The 25,426-nt window shown below is 35.4% G+C and overlaps 1 protein-coding gene across 4 annotated transcripts in view; it reads right to left on the bottom strand.

The window, feature by feature from the left end:
* The window catches only part of Pip5k1b (phosphatidylinositol-4-phosphate 5-kinase type 1 beta), a 293,002-nt gene that overhangs the window by 225,750 nt on the left and 41,826 nt on the right, over positions 1-25,426 (bottom strand). The window contains exon 1 of one of the 4 annotated variants that reach the window (XM_048806867.1): positions 21,268-21,291. The exons of the other annotated variants lie outside the window; for them this stretch is intronic. The gene's annotated coding sequence lies outside the window, so the exon portion shown is untranslated. Of the gene's footprint in view, positions 1-21,267; positions 21,292-25,426 lie in introns of those variants that run through there. 4 annotated transcript variants of the gene reach the window in all.

Raw genomic sequence — 25,426 nt, 5'->3', positions numbered from 1 at the left:
CAAGATTACACACTCTAGGACTTAGTTTTTATGATGTTCAAGAACAGCCAAATCCAGTCTATGGGGATAGAAATCAAAATAGTACTTATGCTTAGCACTAGCTGAAAAGGGAATAATAAAATGTTCCATATCCTCATTTGTGTGCTGGTTACACAGGTGCACATGTATGTAAAAATTATCAAGTACTCAAAATTTATATAATACATATAAAATTAGACCTCAAAATGTTTTCAATATGGAAAAACAGCATGGGAACTTGGAATAGAATAAGAATGTACTTAATTGGAAGAAGATATTTTGTGCAAACACTAATCATAGTCTGACTCTAAACTGGAATGTTGAGCTTCCAAATCTCTTTGACACAACATGGTATCAGTGGAAGAACAGCTTGCTGTCTTTGACAGTAGACAGAAAGGAGACAGAAAACACCCACAAGCTACATTTCCCTGTGGTTTTAAGCACTGATAGATTTTAGCAGCCTATTATAACACGGGAGACTTGCTGAGGCTGGTTAGAGATCCCCAACAGAACCTCGTTGGCCTTGGCCCTGCTCTTGCAGTGACTCAAAGCTAGCTACCTCTAAGAAGGCATGAAGGAAATGAAGGCCACTTTACTGCCTTTTATTTTCTTGAATGCAATTTCTGTGTATCCTGTTCAACCAAAGTTGGCTCTGTTGCCTTCTCAGTGGTACGCTTGTAGCATAATTCACAAAATGGAACAGAATTAGACTAGCACCAAAAGAACTCAGTGGGGGCTGTTAGAATGCACATGAAAAAATGAGAATTGTGTCAGTCATGAGTTATTTTGTTATCATTATGAAAGAAAATTAGTAGATGATCTTAGAAACTGATCATTCACTCTACATTACTGAAGGCCCATTAAATGCAGACTCTCATGGTGTCTACATTCAAGTTACTTAATCTAATCCTTCAAATATTAAAGCAAGAATTAAAAAGCCAAGGTAGAAGTTCATCAAGGGGCTACTTACTCCTCTCAACTTCTATTTTTAATTACAGCTAAAAGCTATCCCATCACTGCTTGGAGCCATATCTTTCATATAAAATAAGTAAAAGGGTAGAAAGGGAAGAATCTTACAGCCTGGAGCCTTAGCAAAGTTCATGTAAACAAATAATTGTGAGTTATAGTTAATTTATTCAAGTTTTTCAGGGGGACTTTCAGGAAAAATATTAAAATACCAAAACATCCATTTAATCCCCTATCTCTATTCCCTGGTCTTTTGAACAGAATAGAAAATAGGGTCAGTATTTATCTTTGTTCCCCACTGATTACAAACATTATAAGTGGGTCCATCTTTTGGTAACTTCTCTTTGGCACTGAATTCTTCTTAAGCCATAATACAAAGGGGTGATCAGTATCACTTCCACAGATATATGCTTCCTCTAACTGACTGCTAACTTTTCCCTAGGATTAATCCATTTGTCAAGAAAAAAAAAGCCACAATTGATAACTTTCATAAACTGTATGAAGTTAATTTTAAAATATACAAAGGCTGAAAATCTATTTTATTATACACTTGGGCCTTCCAGCTGGGTGGGTGTTATAGTTTGGATCTGAAGTGTCCCCCAGAGACCCATGATATGGTCCCTAGCCTGTGATACTAAGAACCTCTGAAGGTGAGGCTTGGTGGGAAATTTTAGGTCTTATGTGGTATACCCTTGGAAGGGACTGTAGACAAACTGACCTTCTCTCTTTCATTCCCACCCTGAAGGAAATGGACTAATTCACCATGAGTTCCCACCATGATATTTTGCCTTGACATAGGCTCAAAAGCAACAGGGTCAACTGACCAGAAACTAAACCTCCAAAACTATGACCCAAAATAAAACTATATTCTTCTTTTTTTAAACCTCAGATACTTTGTTATAATAATAAAAAGATAACTAACATTGTATTTGGAAAATTTCTCTAAGATCTCAACAAATTACTGCATATAGCAGGTTTATATGAAATGACACCAAATTTGATGTCATGCTTCCAGCACTGAGACCTTGGGGAAGTCTGTTAATTTCCTTAGGCTTCACTTTTCTCCTTTATGAAATAGGAAGCACAGCCTCTTTGTTATAAGGATCAAACAATAGTGTGTCCATAATAGGCCTTGCAAACTGTAAAGGCCCTATACCAACAGGTTTCCTATTAACATACTTGGCACCATAATCACAAAATGATCTGACCCTAACTTTTTTTTTAATACACAAAAGAACTTCTCTCATTTTCAGTTTGATTCTGTAGAAAGGAATTATATTTTCATCTTATTCCCCAAGACTGTAGTAATTTTAAAGCCATACATTTCCTGTGGAAGTAAGAATTAAAGATTCACGTAACAGAGTTTCTGAGAAGGAAAAATAGGGAAAACCACATTTCTAAGCTACTCTCTAAGTCCGTGCATCTGAGGAGAGACTGATGCCACCGGGTAGAGAGGCCATCAATAACTAAGAATGTGGCTTGTCCAGTGAATACTATTCCCTGCAGCCAGCCATTTGTTAATCCCCAGCAGCAGCAGCAGCTACCTTCCCTGGTGGTGCTGAACTTTTCAATTGGGACTAATCCCAGAGGCTTACTCTTACTTATTCATTTAAAACCCTTTTTGAATTACTGCTGTCATGTTACTGTCCTTCTTGGCATAAATAAACTGCACAGGAACACACATATTTGGCTGGGTCTGACAAACAAGTTGAACCCAGCCTCTCTCTTGAGAGCAAAAGGGAAGAAACTGGAAAAATGATTCCAGTCTCAGTAGTTACCATTCCTTAAGGTGTGTCTTTCCCTCCATGCAACTGACATAATTATGTTTTAAGGAGCAGGTCAAATGTTCCAAAGAAATTTGAAGCTGATATTCCAACTTAAAGACTCATTAAAAACATGCTTTAGGGAAAAAAAAATTTTTTGGCTTTAGAGGTTGACTTTATTCCACCAAGAGTTACCTAACCTCTAAGACACTTTGAAATTGTAAAGTTCACTACTGTGAAAGAGAGCAGTTCACAATTTGTTCTTCTCTTTCCACATAGCTTTACTTTGAGGTAAATTGACAAGTGAATGCAACAAAAAGTATTAGAGGCAGGTAAGAGTCAATTCTTCCTATAATTCCTCAAACTAATTTATAAACAGAATAAAACTATAATTCAGTATTTATATGACTTTTCACCTGCTGCTCAATTTGTTAGTAGGAAATGAATTTTTATCACCCATGGAGTTCAGCCATCCAAAGTTGCCACTTCTTAGCAAGTGGTATGGATTCTTTTTTTCACTGTCCTTTTGAAAACTAAAAGGCTAAGATTGATACTAAGTATAATGATATATAACAATAATAAGATATGAGAATATATACTGTACTAATAAGTAATTTGAAAATATTGCCTCATTTAATCCCTATACCATCTCTATAGGATTATCATCTTCATTTTATAGATGAGGGAAAGAAGATATGGGGGGATTGACTTAAGTTGTCTGAGGTGACACAGCAGTTAAGTGGTAGAGGAATATGAGTCTCAGGGTCTGGTCACAGAGGCTGAGCTCTTCATTACCACTCACTATTGACTCTCATGAAACACACTTGAATTCCACAAACCTTCCCTTTTGTGGCATTCTATTTTATCTTTAAAAAATATTCATGGATTTGATGCATGCAGGATAGTCTTTCTTTTCACACACACACACACACAACACACACACACACACACACACAGAGATGAGGAGTCCAGATCATTGCATGAGTTTACAGATACTTGAGAGGTTATGAAATTAAGAATGCCCTATTTGTGTTGAAGCAGATATAAGAACTAATGCAAAGGAATCAGATCACGGAATGTCAACCCAAAAGGGGCTTTATAAATCATCTACACTAACCTTTATTAGCAATGAAATGAAGATTCAGAGAGACCTAATAATTTCTTCAAGGTCTAAAGGCACCCAGCCTGAGCCAGGGTGCTTTATTAAGTCCATCAAAATTTCTTCCTAATGTTTGTTCCCTGGATTCTTCTTTCACAACAGTATTACACTCCTGTGGTATTTACTTAAATTGAATTTATAGTAATAGTTACTTGTGACAATCTAATTTATCTGTGCAGTGTGTATGTACATATACACCTGTCCATATATACCATCTGTGAAGCTTTGGTGTTAAGATCATTTTGGCAATCCAGTTTATCTCTGGATCAACCTGCTACACATTTCCATTGTATCTTCCACAGGTTCTTCAAACTCTTCTTGTCTGCAAATGAATTCACATCTCCCTACCCCAAACCTACTACTTCTTTTAAGAATGAATTGCATGAAAATCCAGACAATTAAGACATTCTAGATCCATCCTCCTCTCCTTCATTCTTATTTTGACCCTGACAGGTCAGACCTCACAAAACTGCAGGAGGACAGATAACAAAAAACAGGAAAAGCATGTTCCTCCATAAAAGCCGAGAGTTTCTACCTGTGGATGTTCTTGCTGAGAGTGAAGAGTAGCTGTTGAGAAAGTTGAAAGTTTTGCCAATGGAGATTCCCTGGATACTTGAGATACCAACTTGAAATAGTGACCTGACATGATAGTGGGGGCATTTTATTGACTACATATGAGCAGAAAGAACAGTCCCTGAGTTTTCATTCAGAAGTAGGGGAAGGCCTTTTCCCACTGAATAAATTTAGAGGGAGTGGCAAAAACTTAAAGATGATTTCATTTCCTACCATAGAGGCTGCTTTTTATACATATACAAGGACAGAGGCCACTTGTCAAATGTGGCAGAAATGCTGAGGAAATGAGAGTTGTTATTTTATTTCAGAGTAAGAACTGAAGACTAGGAGGCACCTGATGATCTTGAGAGAGGACTCCAGCAGAGGCCAGAGAGAGAAAGATGTGGAAAAAATCTGATGGTAAGTGCACCATAAGTAGAAGGTGAAGGCAGAAAAATAGGCTGTATTTTTAAAATTTTGGCTAATTCAAATTGAGAAAACATTTTTCAAGTTTTGTTTGGGTGCCAGGTACTATAGCAAGCAATACCATGTCACCCTGATGGGTCATGAAGAAGAGCTATTAAGGGCAGGATTTTCTTAAACCTTTTTTTTTTTCTTAAGAAGTGACTAGTGGCAACAAAAACACTAATGAGACACAAGACAATATCATTGAGATGTAAAGCCCTAGAGTGGATAGAGGAGATGGAATTCAGGGCACAAATAATAGGCTACAAATACTTATTTATTTAAAGTCTATAAAACAACCTTTAGCTTTAGATTAATCAAATCTGGGACAATCATTCTGCTTTTTTCATAAATCATAGCTAGTGACACTTTCAGAGTGCTGCTTATGTTTAATCTGTTCCATCACTGACAACAAAAATTTTCACCTTTCTCCAGCAAAAGTGAAGGGAAAATGCAATTAATGCCATGGATTCTAGACTACCTAGCAGATCAGGCTGTCAGGCATAGGATATAAGCTAGAAAAAGAACACAGGGCTGGGGATGTGGCTCAAGCGGTAGCGCGCTCTCCTGGCATGTGTGCTGCCCCGGGTTCGATCCTCAACAACACATACAAACAAAGATGTTGTGTCCACCGAGAACTAAAAAATAAATATAAAAAAAATTCTCTCTCTCTCTCTCTTCAAAAAAAAAAAAAGAACACAGCAAAATTGACAGTGAAAACCTATCCCATTTTCCTACTTAATTTGCTTATGGAAAACGAAATTGTAAATGCTTAATTACTCCTAATGATATGCCAAAGAACAGAAAGATTTCCCTGGGCTATAAAAGCTCCCTACACAGGCTGAAGAATTCAGAAGGCAGAATGCATTTAAGAAGATGCAGATAACAGTCAGTTTCCCACAAAGATGGCCCTCAGTCTTCTATTTTTAAAGATAATTTTTCAGTTTTAAAAAAGCATGGGAAATAGGAATGTATTGTTGGGCATGAACAAGCAGTACATTTAGTGACGCAAATACTTCCTAATTTGATCAAGTGTTTCCTAGATATTTAAACTAAAGTACCAAAGTAACAAATTCTATTTATTTTCATTTTACCAAATATATATTTTCAGGAATGCATATTGGATTTCTTTGTGTTAGCATAAAGTGATTTTATTCTTTTCAAAATTAATTTTAATTTTAATTCTTTAAAACTCACCTTTTCAAAGAATACAGTTCACTAATTTTTGACAAATGTATATAGTCCTTGTAATCACTGCCACGATCAATGTATGTTTTATGGATGCTGAAATTTAGCAAAGCATTATGGGCACCTGTGAGATGACCATATAGATTTTTCTTTTTCAATTTAATACTCAGACATGCTTCTCCAATACTGAACCAAGCTTACATCCCTGCGATGTAGCCCACTTGAGCAAGGTATTTATTTAATGCACTACTAAATTCTATTTTATGGTATTTTACTGAAAGGTTTTACATCAATATTCATAAGAAAAATTGATCTGCAGTGTGTGTGTGTGCATATACACCTATCCATATAGACCATCTTTGTGAAGATTTGGTATTAAGATCATTTTGGCAACTTAAAAAAATTTGAAAGGTACTTTTTGCACATTGCTTAGAAAAAGATGAAATAGCTGCATGACCATCAATCACGTTTATGTGGGATGGCTATAATTTATACCACTTCAATTAAAGCTACTTTTGATCAATTATTTGTTTGCTGTATTTAATGATATTAATGCCTCTGAATGTTGGGACAATGTACCCAAGCCATCTGGAGCTTACACTTCCAATTTAGAGAACAATTTTGATACCTTTTTCATTTCCTCCACAGTTACTGACTTCTCTTCTGGGGATCATTTTGATAAAGTAAATTTTCCTAGAAATAGCACCTACTCATCCATCTTCATAGTGTTTCACATGGTACTGCACAATATTTTTTGGTTACTTCTCCATTCTTTATATCCAATACTATTCCTTTCTACTTTTTTTTGGAAATAAAGGAAGTGTTTGTTAATTGTACAAAATTTAAAAAATATAGATAAGCTAAAAGTGGAAATTGAAAATTACCCATAATATCATTACCCAGAAATAATTACCTTGATCATGTCATGTAAATATTTCAGACTTTTATCTATCTATATACACACAATGTTTTTTAACTTGCCCTTTCATATCATCTATTGTGAGTACCTTTTCCATATCAATACAGATCTACATCTTGAATTTCAGTGGCTGTGAAGCATACCTATACCAGGAACATCTTACATTCGTGGCAACTGAGGCTAAGTAGGTAGGTTAATTTTTTAAAGTATTTCTAACAGTGGTGTATTGAATATTATTTAACATCTTTGCATGTTCATTCAGTTATAAGACATATTAAAGTAGAAGTGCTAAATCTAAGATAGATACATTTAAAATAATTTTGTTTTATGTGTTTATATAGATACTTTATGTCTATATTATACTAAAAAGCAACAAAACCCAAAGATTTCTTGGAATTCACTCTGTTAACATTTTGTTATTCAAGTCCTAGTGTACACCCTTTTAAAACACAAATAAGAGTATAATATGCATATTAGTCACTTATCACATTATGCTATATTTTCCTGAACAGCATTATTCTATGTAAAAAACATACTTTGTTTAGCTATTGGTAGAAATGTAAAGTATTCCAAATATTTGATATAATGAAGGTTGTTGTGTTTTGTTTTCTCCTTGTCCAATTATTTCCTTAGACTAAATTCCCAGAGGTGGAACTGCTAGATAGAGAATATGTATTTCAAGTCTTCTTATGAGCATAGCACCCTTAAGAAAGTCAGTATCAATGAACATTTCCAACAGATATGAGATTGCTTGCTATATCCACTTCAAACTTGGCATTACCATTCTTAAACTTAGACAAGAAAAAACAGAAATTTTGGTTGATTGTTGTTTAATTTGCATTTAAAAAAACAAATTAGATTTTTTTCATGTGCTTGTAGTCATTCCCAATAAATTAGCAAATAACTTTATGTTATCTGTTAGTATCTTTATACACAAAATAGCCAGAATAAATTATATTTGCTTCTTAAAATTTTAGCTTAAAATTTAGTTTAAAACTTTACTGTTCTGAATAATTGAAAAAAGAAAAACATGCCTTGTGTTTTAAAAAAAAATCACTCCTACACTCTTGCTTGGAGTTTTGCTTTAAGTTTATTCCAACTCAAACAATGGAGGACAAATATTTTCTCTATGTTGTATTAATAAAGACATGTATCAGCTATTGTTACAAAATATTTTGCTAGAGCACAGAATTCAGTACAGCATAGGTACCTTTCTCCCCCAAATTTGAGCACAGTGTAAACATTTTAATAAATATTTCATTATAACAGTCTCATCTCAAACTGCTTCATGAAATAGACCATTACAATGATACCAGAAACAAGCTGTTTCTTCACAATGCCAACATCTGTAATGCTAAAAGTATTAAAAATTAGGAGTGCAGTTTTCCTCAGAGCTTTCATTTTTAAGCAAATCCTGGTTATGAACAATTGTGACTGATTTCCTTTGGAGCAAAAACATGGTGAATGCTCATTTAAAAAAAAAATAAAACAGTAAGGAACAAATGACCTGCAAGTGAATTCAAGATAATGAGCAGTGATTGTAACATTCCATCAAAGCACTTTTGTTCAAATTCTTAAAGACCAATTCAGAATACATATTCCAAAAGGCAGTAAATTTACAGAGGCCTTCTCCACTTTTTAAACTCTAGTTTATTTTAAAATACATCAAACATTTAAAATGCTTCAGTATTTTTAATAACTATCATTAACAAAATCAAGATAATTACAATTTCAAGCTTAAAATCAATTTTCCTGGGTACATTGACATTTATGGTTCAGAGATACAACTAAGAGATCACTAGACAAAAATGAAGACAAGAAAAGTTTATCTCATCAACTATAACCAAATATATTCTTTGTCTTTGCTATAATATTACTTTTATTTTGGCCAAATATTGCTTAATTCTATCTAATTTTTCAATGCTTGGTAGAATATAGAAGGTAACATTATAGCCTTAAACAGCAGTATGAAAATCCAGTAAAATAAATATTTATATGTCTACAGCCAATAGAAAGATATCCAAATTCTAAAGGCCTAAAGTACTAATACCTTGGTAAGATGATTATTATTACACAAATACAGCAACTTCATGAGACAAATCTTAGCCTTCTAACTCATTCATTAAACTACAGATCCCTAAACATAATGGATTTCAAAATTTAGTATAAGCGAGGATTAAAACAATGAGTTAGAAAAATAAGATGACAGGCAGAAATGTAAATATCAACTATATAATTAATAGTACTGTGAATTCAACTACCATGGACCAGCTTAACTGACTAAATATTACCAGAAACAAGCCACTGATTAGCTCCTGAATGTGATAAAAAAGGAACACTATGGAGACCATTTCTTGTTGAGATTAAAGTAAACCCTAATCTATCATCAAAGGCAGTCAACCTTAAAGAGAATCAAGATAAACTGGAAAACCATGATAATCAAGAAAATCAAGATAAACAGGAAACACACAAACAAAGGTGATTATAAAAAGGTGGGGGCCAAAGGGATTGAAATAGAGAACATCTGTAAAAGTGTGTGTAGGAAAAAAAAAATCAGAGTGTCACCAGCACTTCCAGACAAAGATGGTACCCTGCAGCATGAACTGTGAGAATTCTCATCTACTGGCAGATAGGAAGTAAGCAAGCAAGGCTGATCCACTGAAATGGCAACATCTGATAAAACCAGCCCTTCAAAATATTCATCTGCATCTACTCTGACTCTCCTCACCCTCACTTAAGAAACCATTTGATGTTACGCAGGAGCTCTAGGAGGTTCATCAATGCACAGGAAGGAAATATGCCACCTCATTGCCATAATTATCCCAGCACGCTGAATGGTTTCCATTTTGAGTTGAAATTGATAAAAACAGCATTTTTCTTCATAAGTCTCTCTGATGATTTTGAGGAGTATGAATCAACTCACCAGGGTTTAATTGGCCTTGCAAAATGATGACATAAGGTTTATAAATCTACAAAGCTGCAAATCATATTTTTTAAAAAATCCAAGAAAGTAGAGGAAGGGGATCAGGAGGGAGAGAGGAGGGAATGGCATGGGAAAACATTGGAGAATGAAATCTACCATGTCCATGTATGACTATATGACAACAAATCCCATATATATGTATACGTATATATGTATGTAATTATAATACACTAATTGAAATAATTATAATAATGATAGCAAGGAGATCAGTAGAGTAGAGCAAGCAGATCAGAGGAAGGAAGAAGGGGAGGGAAAAGGAAGATACTGGGAAATGAATTTGATCAAATTATGCGCCTGTACAAATATAGCATAATGAATTCCACTATTATGTATAATTATAATGTGCCAATAAAAAAGATCATCAAAATCCTTCAATAATTTCCCTAGCCAACTGTGTTACATCAACACTCCCTAGTTTGGGAGATTTTGCCTAGTGTTTCAATAATAAGTAAAATTATGATTGTGATTGTCACAACAGCTAACATTTGTTAGGGGCTTTCATATGACAGGCCCTATCCTAAGAGTTTTACTTATGTTATCTCATTTATCCCAAAGCCCCATAAGGAAGCTAAGTGTTGTTTTCTTTGTTTTACTAAATGAAGAACCAAGGCACAAAAAGGTTAATTTTTTTGCCTCATCACATTCCCTTAATGAATCTCACACTTCAGTCAGTCTTACTAACATACAGTTAGCCTGCTGTGTCTGTGGTTCCACATCCATGCATTCCACCAACCAAGGTTCAAAAATATTGAGGAAAAAAACTGTGCCTGTACTGAATATGAACAGATTTTTCCTTTTTATTATTCCCTAAACAATAGAGTCTAACAACTATCTACACAGCATTTATATTGTATTAGGCATTCTGAGTAATCCAGAGATAATTTAAGATTTACAGGAGGAGTTGGGTATAGTGGCACATGCCTGCAATCCTAGTGACTCAGGAGGCTGGGGGAGGAGGATGGCAAGTTCAAGGCCAGCTTCAGCAGCTTAGCAAGGTCCTAAGCAATTTAGTGAAACCCTGTCTCAAAATAAAAAGTAGAAAGAGCTGGGGATATGGCTCAGTAGTCAAGCATCCCTGGTACCAGAAATCTCTCTCTGTGTATGTATACACATAGGTACATATTTGTGTACGTATGTGTGTATCTATACACAGGAGGATGTAAATAGTTGATATGCAAATATTTTGCCATTTTATATCAAGGATTTGGGCATCTATAGATTTGGGAATCCTCAGGGAATTGGGGAACCAATTCTCCGTGGATATCAAGGGGCAACTGGACTTGCAAGTCTTACACGTGGCATGCTTTTGCACACCTTTGTTCCTTTGCAGACTATTGGCTTGGCCCAGAAAACTACCCAACGTTTTCTTGTCTGACCATCTTCTATTGATCCTTCAAGACTCAGTTTAGGCAGGGAATCCTCTGAGAAACCTTTTCAGGTACTCCAGCCTATCCTAAGAAGAGTTAAATCCTCCCTATTTCATGTTCCCATTACCACATGCACCCACTCCCACACAGAATGAGAACTCTAAGTCTGTTTGTGAATCTGTTCCTTCCTTGGTTACAGGCTCCCTCCAGGGAAATGTGATCATGTAAGGCTTCATAGTCTTCATTTGCACAACTCCAGGGGCCATCATGCATACAGACTACAGAGTGATGGACATGGCAACTCCTAGAGTTGGACCTGATGGCAATTCTAAGGATAGAATCTTCATTGCCTTCCAAAGGACATGGCACCAAGTATGCACTCATACATTTTCAAGGTGACTGGTGGCTTGAGACAGGAATGATAATAAAGGTGAAATAGAGCTTAATCACTGAGTGTGCTCAGCCCATTTATTACCCTCTAAACATTTTGTAAGGGAATGTCTAAATGATCCTGTCAACCTAAAGATGGGTACTAGTTTGTTGTCTGGTATAAGTACAGACAGAAAAAAAAATCTTTGCTTTCTCTATTCTCCATCAGCTTCTTGTGAATTCTCTTTAAATGTTAGCAGTGAATTTTGAATATTTCTCTGTAAGGCTTTGATAATGGCATAATTAGTCTGCAAATGGATGTGGCATTTCTATCAGAGATGTAAATAATTAGAGTGAGAACTAGGCATAAAAATCTACCCAAAAGAGTGGACTAAAATGCCAATAAAAACAGTCCAATTTTTCTATTTTAATGAGCATGTTCACAAGGACATGATGATTCTATATTCAGCAAAACAACATTCCACAACTTTCAGCCACCTGCTCAGCAGGGAGGAAAAACTGTACACTGAGCTTTGGCAAACATTTAAGATATCTTTGATTAGAAGTAAAGAAAAAAATTAAGCTAGGCAATAAGTTCCTGTTTCCTTTTAAAAGGAGGCAGTTTCTGTCCTTCCATGGATGGAAACATATTGCTGGGTAAAGAACCATCTATATGTCACCAGATTTAAGAAACAGCAAGAGATTGAGGCATATTTCACTGAATACAAATCCTTCAATTAGTCTAGAATGCTGCTTAGTTCTAATTTCTCCCAATGACTCTTACCATCTCTATTAACTAACTCAGAGTGGGAAAAGGGAACAGAAAGACAAGAAATACCAGCTCTGAACCAATTGGCTAAACTCTGAAAACACAGAGACATGGCAAAGTGACAGTTGGAACAACAGCCCCCCAACAATGTCCACATGCTTATCCCTGGAAGCTGTGTCTATGCTCTATTACATGGCAAGGGGGAATTAAGTTTGCTAATTGACTGATTTTAAGATTATCCTGGATTATCTGGTGGACCTAATGTAATTACAAGCATCCTTACAATGGAAGAGGGAGGCAGAATAGTCCGTGTCCAAGTGATGTGGTATGAGAAAGACTCAACTAGCTCCTCTGGCTTTGAAGATGGAAGGAGGCTATAAGCCAAGGAATGAAGCTGACTTGAGAATCTGGAAAAAGCAATAAGAGAAATTGTTCCCTAGAGCCTCCAGAAGGAAGACAGCTGTGCAGACATCTTAATTTTATTCCAGGTGAGACCAATTTGGGGCTCTGACCTCCAGAACTATGTAAGACAACAAATCTGCATTGTTTTAAGTTACTGCACAGCAGCAATAAGAAATGAATACAGGCAATTTCACCTGAGAGAAGAAATAAATTATATCTATAACATCTAAAGCATGTGGATATTTATTCTCCCAAAGGAGAGTCAAGAGCTGCTGTAGACTGCCATATCTGGTATGGTCATTTCCTTCTCTACCCTAACACTTTATAGCTATCTATTCTATAGAAATGGTCCAAAATATGCTCAACTGATATAGAATTTTGAGACACTGTGCCAACAAAATTCATAACATTTTATGAGAGCCACAGAGATCACAAAGAAAATTACCTGATCCATTCTCTATAATGAATTTACAAATTCTGAAGACCACCAGGCTAGAAGGCCTCAGGTAGTACAAGACTCCAGGTCTCTCAGCCAGTTAATCACAGAATGAATATGAGAATCCCTTTCTCTGTCTCTCTCTCTAACCCCTCCAGTTCTCTTCCAATTTCTTATTCTTCTGGAAACTAGGATTAAGTCAATGCATAAAAATAAAACAGACATTTTCTGCCATATTATAACCTCAGTCAGGTAATACATACATGTTTCTAAAAGATAGAAAGTCTCAATAGGAACATCTAAGGATAAAACTGTAGAATGGTTTAGAAGCCAGCAAGACTCAGTTAAGATGAGACTTCAGTTTATCCTCATTTATTTTTAGCCGAGTTGTAAACTCCTATGTGTTGCAAAGACAGTACCAGGGCAAAGCCTTAAGCAAAATAGACCTGGACTCATGGAGCTTAAAGTCTAGAGGCAAGGACAGACAGGTAAGTGTGAGGGGTCCCTGTTAGCGAACTGTTAAGCTACAATTGAGAAGATTCCAGAAGAGTAAGCAGACTTCCATGGGGTGTCTCAGGGCTCACTCACCGACTATAATTCCTAACAACTAGCTAGGCCGTGGACTCACTCCAAGAGATGTAGGTATGAATTTTCCTTTTCAGAGAGCTCCCCTGCTCCAGCAAGCTAAGAAGAAATCCCCCTGGATGGTAAGATACTTGGATCATATTTTCACTGTGTGCCCAATTGCCTTGCAGAAGGGTGGTTTGGTTTTTTGTTTTGCTTTTGTGTGTTTCTGTTGCTGTTGTTGTTTTGCACTGAGGACTTCTCTTTATCTGTGTTTAAAATCACTTTTTTTTTTTTCAGAGAAAAGAGTAGTCTGGCAATAACATTTTTAGTCCTGATTAATCAGAATCATATTTTTACTTTGTGAGAAGCAGTAAATAAAGAAATTACCTTCCTTTCAATTGTGACTTAACATTTGATCCACCCCAAAAGAAAGCTGTGTTCATAGTTGAGTTAACATGAACTCTGACACGGAGCTGAGATTGTAGTTTGATGCAGATATTTTGCATACCAAAAATGATTCACCATATATTTCTACATTTAGTCCTGGTTCAAAGAGTCAACACATTAATAGACATCCAAATTTTCTAACGTCTTAACTAAGATAATAAAAAATTAATGTAGCTTCTGACTAACCCTGCTTGTTGCTTGAAATATTCCTTTTCATTTTTTGCAAAAGGCTTACCTTAGAATAATGCTTTTCAATAGAAATTTCAATGCAAACTACACAAGAAATTTTAAATTTTCTGGTAGTTGTATTTTTTAAAAATATAAGAAATGGTAAAATTTTAATAGTATATTTTATTTAATTCAGCATGTAAAAATATTTCAGCATGTAGTCAATGTAAAAACTAATGAGAAATTATAAAATTTTTTCTATTAAATCTTTCAGCATTTGCTGTGCAATTTATACTTACTGCTTCTCTCACTTCAGATGCTAAATTTTCACTGGATACTTGATTATATTTATCCATCCTTTTTTTTATTTGTTCTTTTTAGATATACATTACAGTAGAGTGTATTTTGACATATTAAACATACAAGGAGTATAACTTCCCATTCTTGTGGTTGTACATGATATGGAGTTATACTGGTCTGTATTCATATATGAACATAGGAAAGTCATGTCGGATTCATTCAGCTTTCTTTCCTATTACCATCCCTTCTCCCTTCCCTTCATTCCCCCTTGTCTATCCAATCCCCTCCCTATCCTCCCTTGTTGTGGGTTAGCATAAACATATCACAGAGAACATTTATACTTTGTTTTTTTGGGGGGGACTGGCTTATTTCATTTTGCATGATAGTCTCTAGTTCCATCTATTTACTAGCAATTGCCATAATTTTGTTCTTCTTTATGGCTGAGTAATATTCCATTGTGTATATATATACTACATTTTTATCTACTCATCTGTTATAGGGCACGTAGGTTGGTTCCATAGCTTGACTATTGTGAACTGAGCTGCTATAAACATTGATATGGCTTGTGTCGCTGTAATATACTGATTTTAAGTCCTTTGGGTATAAATCAGGTATGTTTAGAGCATTTGTATCTAGTGTAGTTTTTTTTGACATATATAATTTAGGGCTGTTTATTCCTTCTTCTTTTTATTCCTCTGTTTCTCTTTATTGCCCTGTTTTGGGTTATTTGTAAAATTTTTAGTATTCAATTCTATCTATTGTTTTTTCACTACACATTTCTTTTGCAATTTTTTTTCATTCCTCTAGAGATTACATACACATACTGTACTTAACTTTTTATGGTCTATCCTTAAAATTTTATCATTTCAATTGGAATGTAAAAATATTAACAACATTTAGATCCCTCCCCCTTTATGCTATAGTTGTCACCCATTACATTTACATACAATTAAAAGTCTTATCAGATAACATTTTATTATTTTCTTTCAACCATATTTGAAAGAAATGAAAAGGAGATTAGTCTATTGTGTGTACTAGATATTTGTCATTTCTATTTCTCTGTCTTCACTTCAGATGTTCCAAGTTCCCTTCTGGGATTATTTTCCTTTTTTCCTGAAGAATGTACTTCAGCAATTTTCTTAGGCCAGGCCTACCAGCAATGAATTATCTTAGTTTTCCTTCATCTGAAAATATTTGAAAATTCCTGAAGAACATTTGTAGGAAATATAGAATGCTATGATAATCAATGTTTCCTTAAAAATGTTGTATCACTTGCTCTGGCTTCATGATGAGAAATTCTGAGACATTCAAATCATGGTTCCTTTATTGGTGATGCATTATTTTCCTTTATTTTCAAGATTTTTTTTCTGTCCTTGGTTTTTAGCAGTTTGTTGAGGATGTGTTTAGGTAGAGACTTTGCGGGTTTATTCTAGTTGAGGCTTTCTGAGTCTCTTGAACCTATAGGTATATGCCACTTTGGGATTTTATATTACTATTTATTCAAATACTGTCCCAGTTCAATGCTCTTCCCTCTTCTTCTGGATGCCATGAACATTTGGCCTTTTGTTATTATTCTGCAGGTTCCTGGGCTCAGTCATTTGCCTTTTTATTGTTCAGATCACACAATTTCTGTTGATCTTATCTTCAGGTTCACTGACTTCTTCTGTCATCTCCCTTCTGGCATTCACTCTATTTGGTGAGTTTTAAATTTTTGGTTATTGCAGTTTTGAGCTCAAAAATTTGAATTTAGTTCTTCTATATATCCTATATTCATTCATATGCTGAGAATTTCTATCTTCCATCTGTTTCAAAAGTGTTTGCCTTTACTTGTTAAGCATTTTTATAATAGCAGCTGTAAAGTCTGACAGTTCTAACATCTGTGCCATCTTAGTATTGGCTTCTGTTGATTACTTTTCCCCAACACAAACTGTCTTCCTGTTTCTTCATATGCCAAGTAATTTTGGATTGTATACTAGAGATTTGCATTTATGTTATGACACTCTGTGTCTTATTTAAATCTTGCTAAGAATTTTGCTATTTTTGTTTTAGCAAGCAATTGTCCTGGTTAGATTCAAGCCCCCCCTTTTTTTTCTGGGCTGTAGTTCCAATGTTCCAAGTTCAGTGTTCAAAGCCTTGGTAGAGATTTCCATTCCTAGGCATGATGAAGTAACAGGGACCAGATTCATCCTTCCTTTTTCAATTTGGTGGAACTTCTAATTCCACTGTTTACTTTCACAGTCCTCAAAGAGCTGCTCTATGCATTCTGGCCAGGTTTTCTAGCTTAATTCAGTGGAAGGGTAAGGATGAAGTCTGTTATTTCATCTTATCTGGAAATGGAATCTCTTGCCTATATTTGGGTTCAATTAAATTTGCAGTTGAAAAAGTAGACTCATTTATACTTAGTTGCTACAAACATGCTTAAATGTTTTCCAATAACTAAACTGAGTATCCATTTTTAAATTCAAATGAAAGAAAAGTAAAAAGTTAATTATATTAGCCAGCCTTTAAGGGTTTGTTATTTACTTGCTGCCATAGGTTACTCAATTAGGTAGAGAAGCATTAGAAAGTCCTGTTGAAGAATTTATAAGAGAGGTCAGAAATATAACTATAGATCTAAAATGACCGTCCTCCACTACTGATTCTCTAAGAAAGAGGGAGAAACCCACATATTCCAATGCATTTCTTACCAAATGAAGCCCCCTAGTTCTCTTTACTCAGTATAAGCCAGAGCTGAGTTTAATAAAGCTACATTTGAAGTTTTTTATCTTTGAATTTTGCTGTTTTGGTCAGTAGTGTTAATCTTTTTCTCTTAAGCCCCCTTTAAATGTCACAAATGTGATGCTTTCATTAAAATAATAGATAGAAAGACAAAATTCTAGAGATATGCTACCAAAGAGTTCAGTTACCAGCTTCATGTGGCTATTTAGCAAATGATGTGTGTGCAACTAGTGAATTTTACATTTTAATTAAAAAAAATAAAAGATGCTTATTTCTGTTCTTAGAAAAGTTTTTTAAGTATGTTGAAACAATTTGGGAATGAATGTGAGGCTATATTTCTCCTCTTTTTTTTTTTTTTTTTTTTTTTTTTTTGCAGTGCTGGGGATCAAACTCAGGGCTATACAGATGCTAGGCAAGAGCTGTACCACTGAACTATACCCTGTGTGTATTTTTCTCAACTGTAGTTTATGAGAAGCCTAAGTACAGATCAAACATTTCTGATGAAAATGTAGTATCTAAATTGATATTTCCTAGAAGTATGAAAATATACTAGATTTGGAAGATTGAGTTTGAATATAAAAATATCATTAACAATTTTTATACTGATTGTTAAATTAATTTTTTGACATGTTAAAACATAACCATTACTATTAGGTTTACCTTCTTATTTTTAAAATGTGGATACTATAAAATTTCAAATTATATATGTGGCTGTCATTATATTTTTATTGTATACTGCTGTTCTAAAGCAAAAAAACTGAAAAACACATGTATTTTAACTGAAATTCTAGAAAATGGAAATATAGCCAAAAAATATAGTATATTTGGTACAAAGAAGAAATCATAGGCAGAACATGTCCACAGAAGGAGGATATATGTACACATTATCAGACTCCTTAAACTGTAGCAAGGTCAAAGATAAAAGAAAATTCTTTTCCTGATTTTGTTTTTAATTACTTCAATTCAAGAATGATTATGACAATAAGAGGCTAAATTTACTCTTTTTGGTATTTCCTTTGCTTGTTGGTTGGCTTTTAATTTACAGATGACCTTGTAAAACCAAAACTGTAAACTGAGAATGAATACACAGACGGCATAGCTGCTACTATACATTTTTAGATGTCTATTTTTTCCACAAATGTGTCAAGCTGACAAAATGAGAATACACGGAATTCATAAACTCTTCACATTAAATTTCTAATTTAAGTTCTCCCTTTTTTTTTTGGCTTTGGTATCTGGAAATGGATCATTTATGAGCTTCTGAAATTAATATTACACAATGGAGGGAAACATGCTGATCTGTCAAATGAGGGTCTTCAAAAGTTTTTATGTAGAATATCACATGTCCAAAGGCCCTAAAAAAATAATCCCTAGAATTTAGTGTTAGGAGTAGGACAGTTTTTATCCAACCTCTCTTCATGCTATTCTATGTGCATGACAGGAGTGAGTCCGCACTGTCTACATTCTGTAATTAGTGTCACATGACTGATCAAAGATGTCAAGGCAAAGTCTACACTGCAGTTCAGAGAGTGAGGCCAGCTTTCAGAGGTCACCCAGTTGCTCAGAGAAAAGGATTATTTTGTTCAGGTGACCTTAAGCCTTCAAGGGGTCAGGCAGAATGATCTCAGCTCTGCTGTTTAGGCTCTCTGAGGACACATGGGTCAGTGATTGAGGACTGTGGGGGGATTGTGCTGGGGTCATGCTGGGATCCATCCTCAGGACTCTGGCCTGCAGAGATTACAATCTCTTACTTCACATTCCCAAAGCCCAACAGTCCAGTTTTATCATTTAAATGTTCCATAACTAGAGAAATATGTGATTATGTTTGGATGATAGCATACACACCTGTATAGGTAGTGTGATCGCAATTACCCAGACATGGGAAAAACAATCATAAATGTCAGTAGAGGTTGTCTCTAGTGGTAGGGTTACATTCCTTATATTTTTCAATATTTTCCACCTTTTAAGGGGGAGATCTTATATTACATAAAATACAGGGCAACTTCATCATTTTTTTGTATGAGGAAGCATAAAAATCAAGAAGCATCCATATCTAACAAAGTACCTGAATATACTTTTGAATTCTCATTTGACATTAGCGCCAAATACACTTTCTAAACTTCTTGTGATATCATTATACAGCAGTATACTCATAACTGTGCTTTCAAAGTGCCCACACAGCTAACCCAAAAAATAGGATAAATACTAAAAACAAAACTGAAATTTTTTGGAAAGTAGTCACCAAAGTAGGACAATGAAACAAAATAGGACATACTCTTTTAGAGTATAAGTACAAACTTCAACCATTCAATTATGTCAGACATCTAAAGTCTTGGTAAATCTGTGAGACATTAAGGTTTCACACATTACATGAAGTTTCTATCCACTTTTCTAACTTCTCAAATTCCTTCTTATAGATCTTTCAAAGTTCAGCAAGACAGACAGGCACAAATTGCCTACAGTCTGCAATAAAACGCATTTATTTTAATTTTTTTAAATTTTTTAAAACACAATATCTTTATTTATTTTTATGTGGTGCTGAGCATCGAACCCAGTGCCTCACACGTGCAAGGCAGGCGCTCTACCACTGAGCTACAGCCCCAGCCCAAAAACGTATTTATTTATTAGGTTGGTGTATTAGGTTTTAGCCAAAGAGCTCCAGGCAAATTGAGTTGGGTTTTCACAGGGCTGAAATATTGAACTAAAAGATCACATGTAAATAATATGTTATTAAAAGTACTTAATTTGAGAAGAAAGAGACCAACATTGATAAAGTACTATATAGAAAGAGAATCTCAGCTCATATATTACCTCAAATTATAAATAATGAAATTGATAGATAGAATTATTTGGAAATAATATGACATTTCACTGGGAAAAAAAAATGAACCACCATACAAAAATTAAGTTTCCCTTAATTCTAGAAATAATTGGCTGGAAAATATAATGGGATAAAATTCATATTCCTAAAGGAAAGAAAAGATGCCAAACACTTGAGTACATTTAAAGAGAAGTATACAGAGGCAACATAAAGAAAGTCATAACTTCTCAATGGGACCATCTTTACATTTAAACTTCAACTTGTCATTTAATTCAAGTTTAAGTTTAAATGTAAAGATGGTAATTTTACCCTCAATAAATTATGGATTTATAATTAACACATAAGCAATTTGCAAGAGAAATCATACAAATGGCCAAAATATTAAAATGTACCTAAAATCAAATGTGCAAATTAAAACATGTTAATGATGTTTTCAACATCTATGTGTTGAACATTTTCAAAAAGTGATCACATGTAATATGTTTAAGCAAGCAAGGTACTGGACATTCCCACTCCTGGTCTAAATCTACATAAATATCATTTTAAGAGAAGAAATTTTGCAATGCATATCAAGTACCCTAACATTTTACAACCCTGCTGTTCTAATAATTGTATTTCAAATAATCTGTCCAAAGGAAATGTCCATGCATATTTAAGTGTATTTATAATATTTAATGATTAAAATAACAGGTTTCTAACAGTTGTAATTTACTTACATTATGCTAATTACTTAAAATACAACCATTAAAATGTTATAGAAGACTAGAGACAAAAAATATTCATACTATCTTGTGTTTAGAAGTCAGATTCTAAAACAGTATGTCCTCTAGATCCCATTTTTAAGAAAATCTGCAAGTAAATGCAAACAGAAAAGATTGAAGGATACATACCAAAATGTTGAAACTGGTTATTGTGAGTAGTTGTGTTACCAGAGATTTGTGTCTTCTTTTATCACTTATATTTTCTAAACTTTCTACAATAAGAAATGTATTTTTTTCATGCTAACAAATATATAATTTTTAGGCAAAGTATTTACAGCCGATCCTCATGGGGAAAGATTTATGAGAAGATAAAATGAAATTACAGATTCTAGGATTCCAGGGTTCCCTGGCATTAACCAGTAAGCTCAGTTATCTAACTTTATTTTTGCTAAATCTTTAATACCCCTTTCTTTCCTCATCTCCTCTCTTTCTGCTCTCCCTAGGTGATTCCTCCTTTTTAAAATGTTTTGTTTTCTCCTTTATTTTCACAAAAACAAAAACCTACATTGGTTGTTTTGGACACAGTTGCTGCCCTCATTTCTATGTTCCACTGCTAATGATCCTGTTTTTCAAACTTTGCTTTGAAGTTTCTAGTCTCAACCAACCACACTCTATTATATTGAACTGAAAATACAACAGAACCCTTGTCTGAATTCCAGATATGACCCTTTTTATCTGATGATAGCAATCTGTTCCTCCTGGGTCCTTTCTTAGTCACCATCATGAAAACAACATGAAGCAGAACCTGCAATAGCCCCTCACCTTTAAGTCAGTTCCAAACAAAACCACCAGCTAATCAGAAAGTGGATTCCAAAGGAGCCTCAAAAGCACATTTACTCTGGGCCCTGGTCCTTATAGAATGACAAAGTACCATTTTTCCCATTTGGTAGAGAAACCCAGAGAACTGGCTAAAACAAATTGGTAACTAGTGGTAAAAGAAAGGCTGAAACCTGGGTCTTATGGTTCATAGAAACAAGACTTTTTTATGGGTCATGTGGATTTAAAAAAGAAGAAAGTAAAAAACAGGAACAAAAAAGGAAACCAAATGATATTCCAATGACTATGGCTGAATGCACATTTTCAGAAATGTTAAGTTAAAAAGCAACATCCTGGTCTTGTACTAACTATATGAATAACCAAACCTCTCTGGGACTTGGTTGCTCATCTGAGAGAAAGTTGAACTTGAAGAGCTCTAACACTGTACAGTTTCTGCTCCACTTCCATTAACATGTACCATTTTAAAACTACAGGCAACTCAGCAAACAATATATATTTGATTCAGCAAACATTCACTGGGTACCTACTGAGGGGACATAGCTTGGATCTCTACTTATATAATCAATATAGCACCATAAAATTTTAGATCAGGAAGAACTAAATTTTATAAGTGCACAGGTATAGAGGTTCTAGACATACTGTAATTATTAAACTTTTAGCATATCTATAAAGTTAAAGAAAAGTTATTCTCTCTGGTACAAACTACAAAGGACCATCCCATTCTCCAATAACTCTTTGGAAGATTAGATAGGAAAACAAGGAATCTGGACGTGAGTCCTGGCACTGTCAGAAATTCATTTTCTTAAAAAAAAATCAAAGTGTAATTTACATAGAATAAAACCAAATGTTTCCAAGGGTACATTTAGTATGTTCACAATATTGTACAACCCACACTTCTAGTTCTCACACTTTTCCTGCAGTACAGGAATGCATTCCAGGTCAAGGCCTTGACCTTGACCATTTCCCAAAGAATCCTGTGACTTGTTGAGGAATGTCCCAGTTCATTCTCCACAGTCGGGCAACCTATTCTATTCCAGCACCATTTAACAAGTATCCATAGAAGTCTTTACCCACAAAGTGAAGAGCCATGTCATTACCTGGCAAAGTCAATCTATAGAATCATCCACAAGAACTAATTAATCGCACTTAAAAAATAGCTGGACTTCTATTACCTGAATCACTCATTGGCTCTATTTCAGTCCCCCTTTGTGTAAGTTCACAGGGAATACTCAAAATGTTGATGCCTAAGCTCATAAGAAGTCAATTCATAGGTTCTCTTTGTAGACACTCCCTTGGCAGGATTTATTAGAGAAATGTTTGCATATTTGAAACTGATAATTACAGGTATGCTTTACAAAGAGATCATAATTGCTATGAATATTTACATAATACCTCAGAAATATTCTTTTATGCAATCAAAAATTACAACTACCAACAATTTCTGAGGGTTTATGATGCCGTTAACACAAGTCTACTTGCTTTCACTATTTAATTTTATGTAATCCTTTATAATGGTTATAAGAATACTTGCAGCTTAGGTTAAATGACTTCCCCTAAATCATTCACTTTACAAGTTGGAAGCCAGAATTAAAAAGGAGTTCAGTTTGACGCAAAAATCTGTTCTCTTACCTACCGGGCACACGTCTTCCCTGAAACTGCGTTGCTAATAATGATCCCTGAACCACTTCCATGAAGAATTCCCACAGCAGCTAGGATAAACCAAAGCCACACAGCTTAGATTTGAAAGGCATTTCCAGGCAGTTCTGAGGAGAAGGAACAGAACATTTTTCATATTTGAAAGGGTCAGGTATTCCAGCTGCTAGTCATAAGCAGAGATGCTTTAGCTAACACCAGTTTCAACCCACATCAAAGATATTTCTATTAATTTAAACAAGAACATTTAAAAGTTTTCCCATCCTACTTAATACCACAACCTACATCTACTGTCACCTTTAGCATCTCAGTCTCCTCGCTCTAGATTATTGTTTTGCTATAGTCGATCACCAGCTAACATACCATGCCATTGACAAATATATTGTGCATATTACTATAATTGTGTCCTGGAATGCAAACTTATTGAGACTAGGGATCTTTTGTTTTATTCATGGCTCTGTCCGCAGTGTTTAGAGATACAGTGGCCAATGCCGCAGTCTGGCTGGGCACAAAATAACCCAGCCGCCACAATGCCTTGTAGGTTCAATAGCAACCTTTATTCCCAAACTCTCACTGGCACTCTACACACACTTCCCGGGAACACACTGCCTCCACGGGGCTCCGCGCGCCAATTCTCTCAGAACCGCAGGAGAACTCAATGAAAACTCCAAAGTAGCAGGTGCCCTAGGCAGCAGGATCCACCCTAATCCCAGCAGGATCTGCCCTAATCCTGGAGCCGCCCTAATCCCGGAGCAGGGTCACTTTTCAACCATTCCCTCTGGCAAAAATGCCAGGCATCATTCTGACTAAACTGTGGCTCTCAACATCTCCCTGCTTCTGTTTAATTAAACAACAAGCATGTGGCTTAGGGACCGTGCCTGTCTTAGGTTGTCCAATACTACATATGGTCCTTACCCGTCATCGGATGAGCTGACCTCAAGGCGTCAGCCTCCTGTCTTAGGTTGGTACTATTGTAATTGGATCTTACCTGTCACTGACTACCGGTCCAGCATACAGCCATACTTGTGGATAGGCCTTTGCACCAGTGGGGGGGTGAGGTTCTTTGCCTCACCTCTGTTGGCCCCCAAATTTGGCCTTGGTACATGCAATGCAGACACTCTACCAAGTGAGCCATATCTCCAGCCCCTTTTCCTTTAAATTTTCTTCTTCTGTCTGATTAACTCAAGAGACCTTCTCTTTTACTTGATCTACCATAATCTGAACCTCTAACAATTTACTTAACATTCTTTTGGTTTGTTTTTTTACTAATTTCTGATCTAATATAAAGATACCGCAACCCAACAAAATAACACAAAACAAAACCAAAACAGAATGAAACAAAAATGGAACAAAAATCGTTGTATCAGTTTTTCTATTTTCTTGACACGTGCATTTGTGGTCTATCTCTATCTGTTCCTCAGGGGCGAACAACTTCAAACTTTGAGCCAACCATTTTCCCCAGTTTGCCTGAGAAAGTTCTAGGGACAGGCAGCTTGAAATAAAAACAAAATAAATCAAAACAAGGACACATTGTTTTTTGAAATGGTCACCCATTCTCTCGCTCTTCCTCAGGGGTGAGCAATTTCACTTACCTCCAAGCTTCAGGCGTTCCCCGCACGGGCCACCAAATGCTGCAGTCTGGCTGGGCACAAAATAACCGAGCCGCCACACAGCCTTGTAGGTTCAAACAGCAACCTTTATTCCCGAACTCTCACCGGCACTCTACACACACTTCCCGGGAACACACTGCCTCCACCGGGCTCTTTCAGAACCCTTTCAGGTTCTTTCAGAACCCTGCCGAGAACTCAAAATAGCGGCGCCTGAGGCAGCAGGATCCGCCCTAATCCCAGCAGGATCT

Source organism: Marmota marmota, unplaced genomic scaffold (assembly GCF_001458135.2).
Source record: "Marmota marmota marmota unplaced genomic scaffold, marMar, whole genome shotgun sequence".
Taxonomy (NCBI): domain Eukaryota; kingdom Metazoa; phylum Chordata; class Mammalia; order Rodentia; family Sciuridae; genus Marmota; species Marmota marmota.
This window is presented reverse-complemented; position numbering and strand designations above follow the sequence as displayed.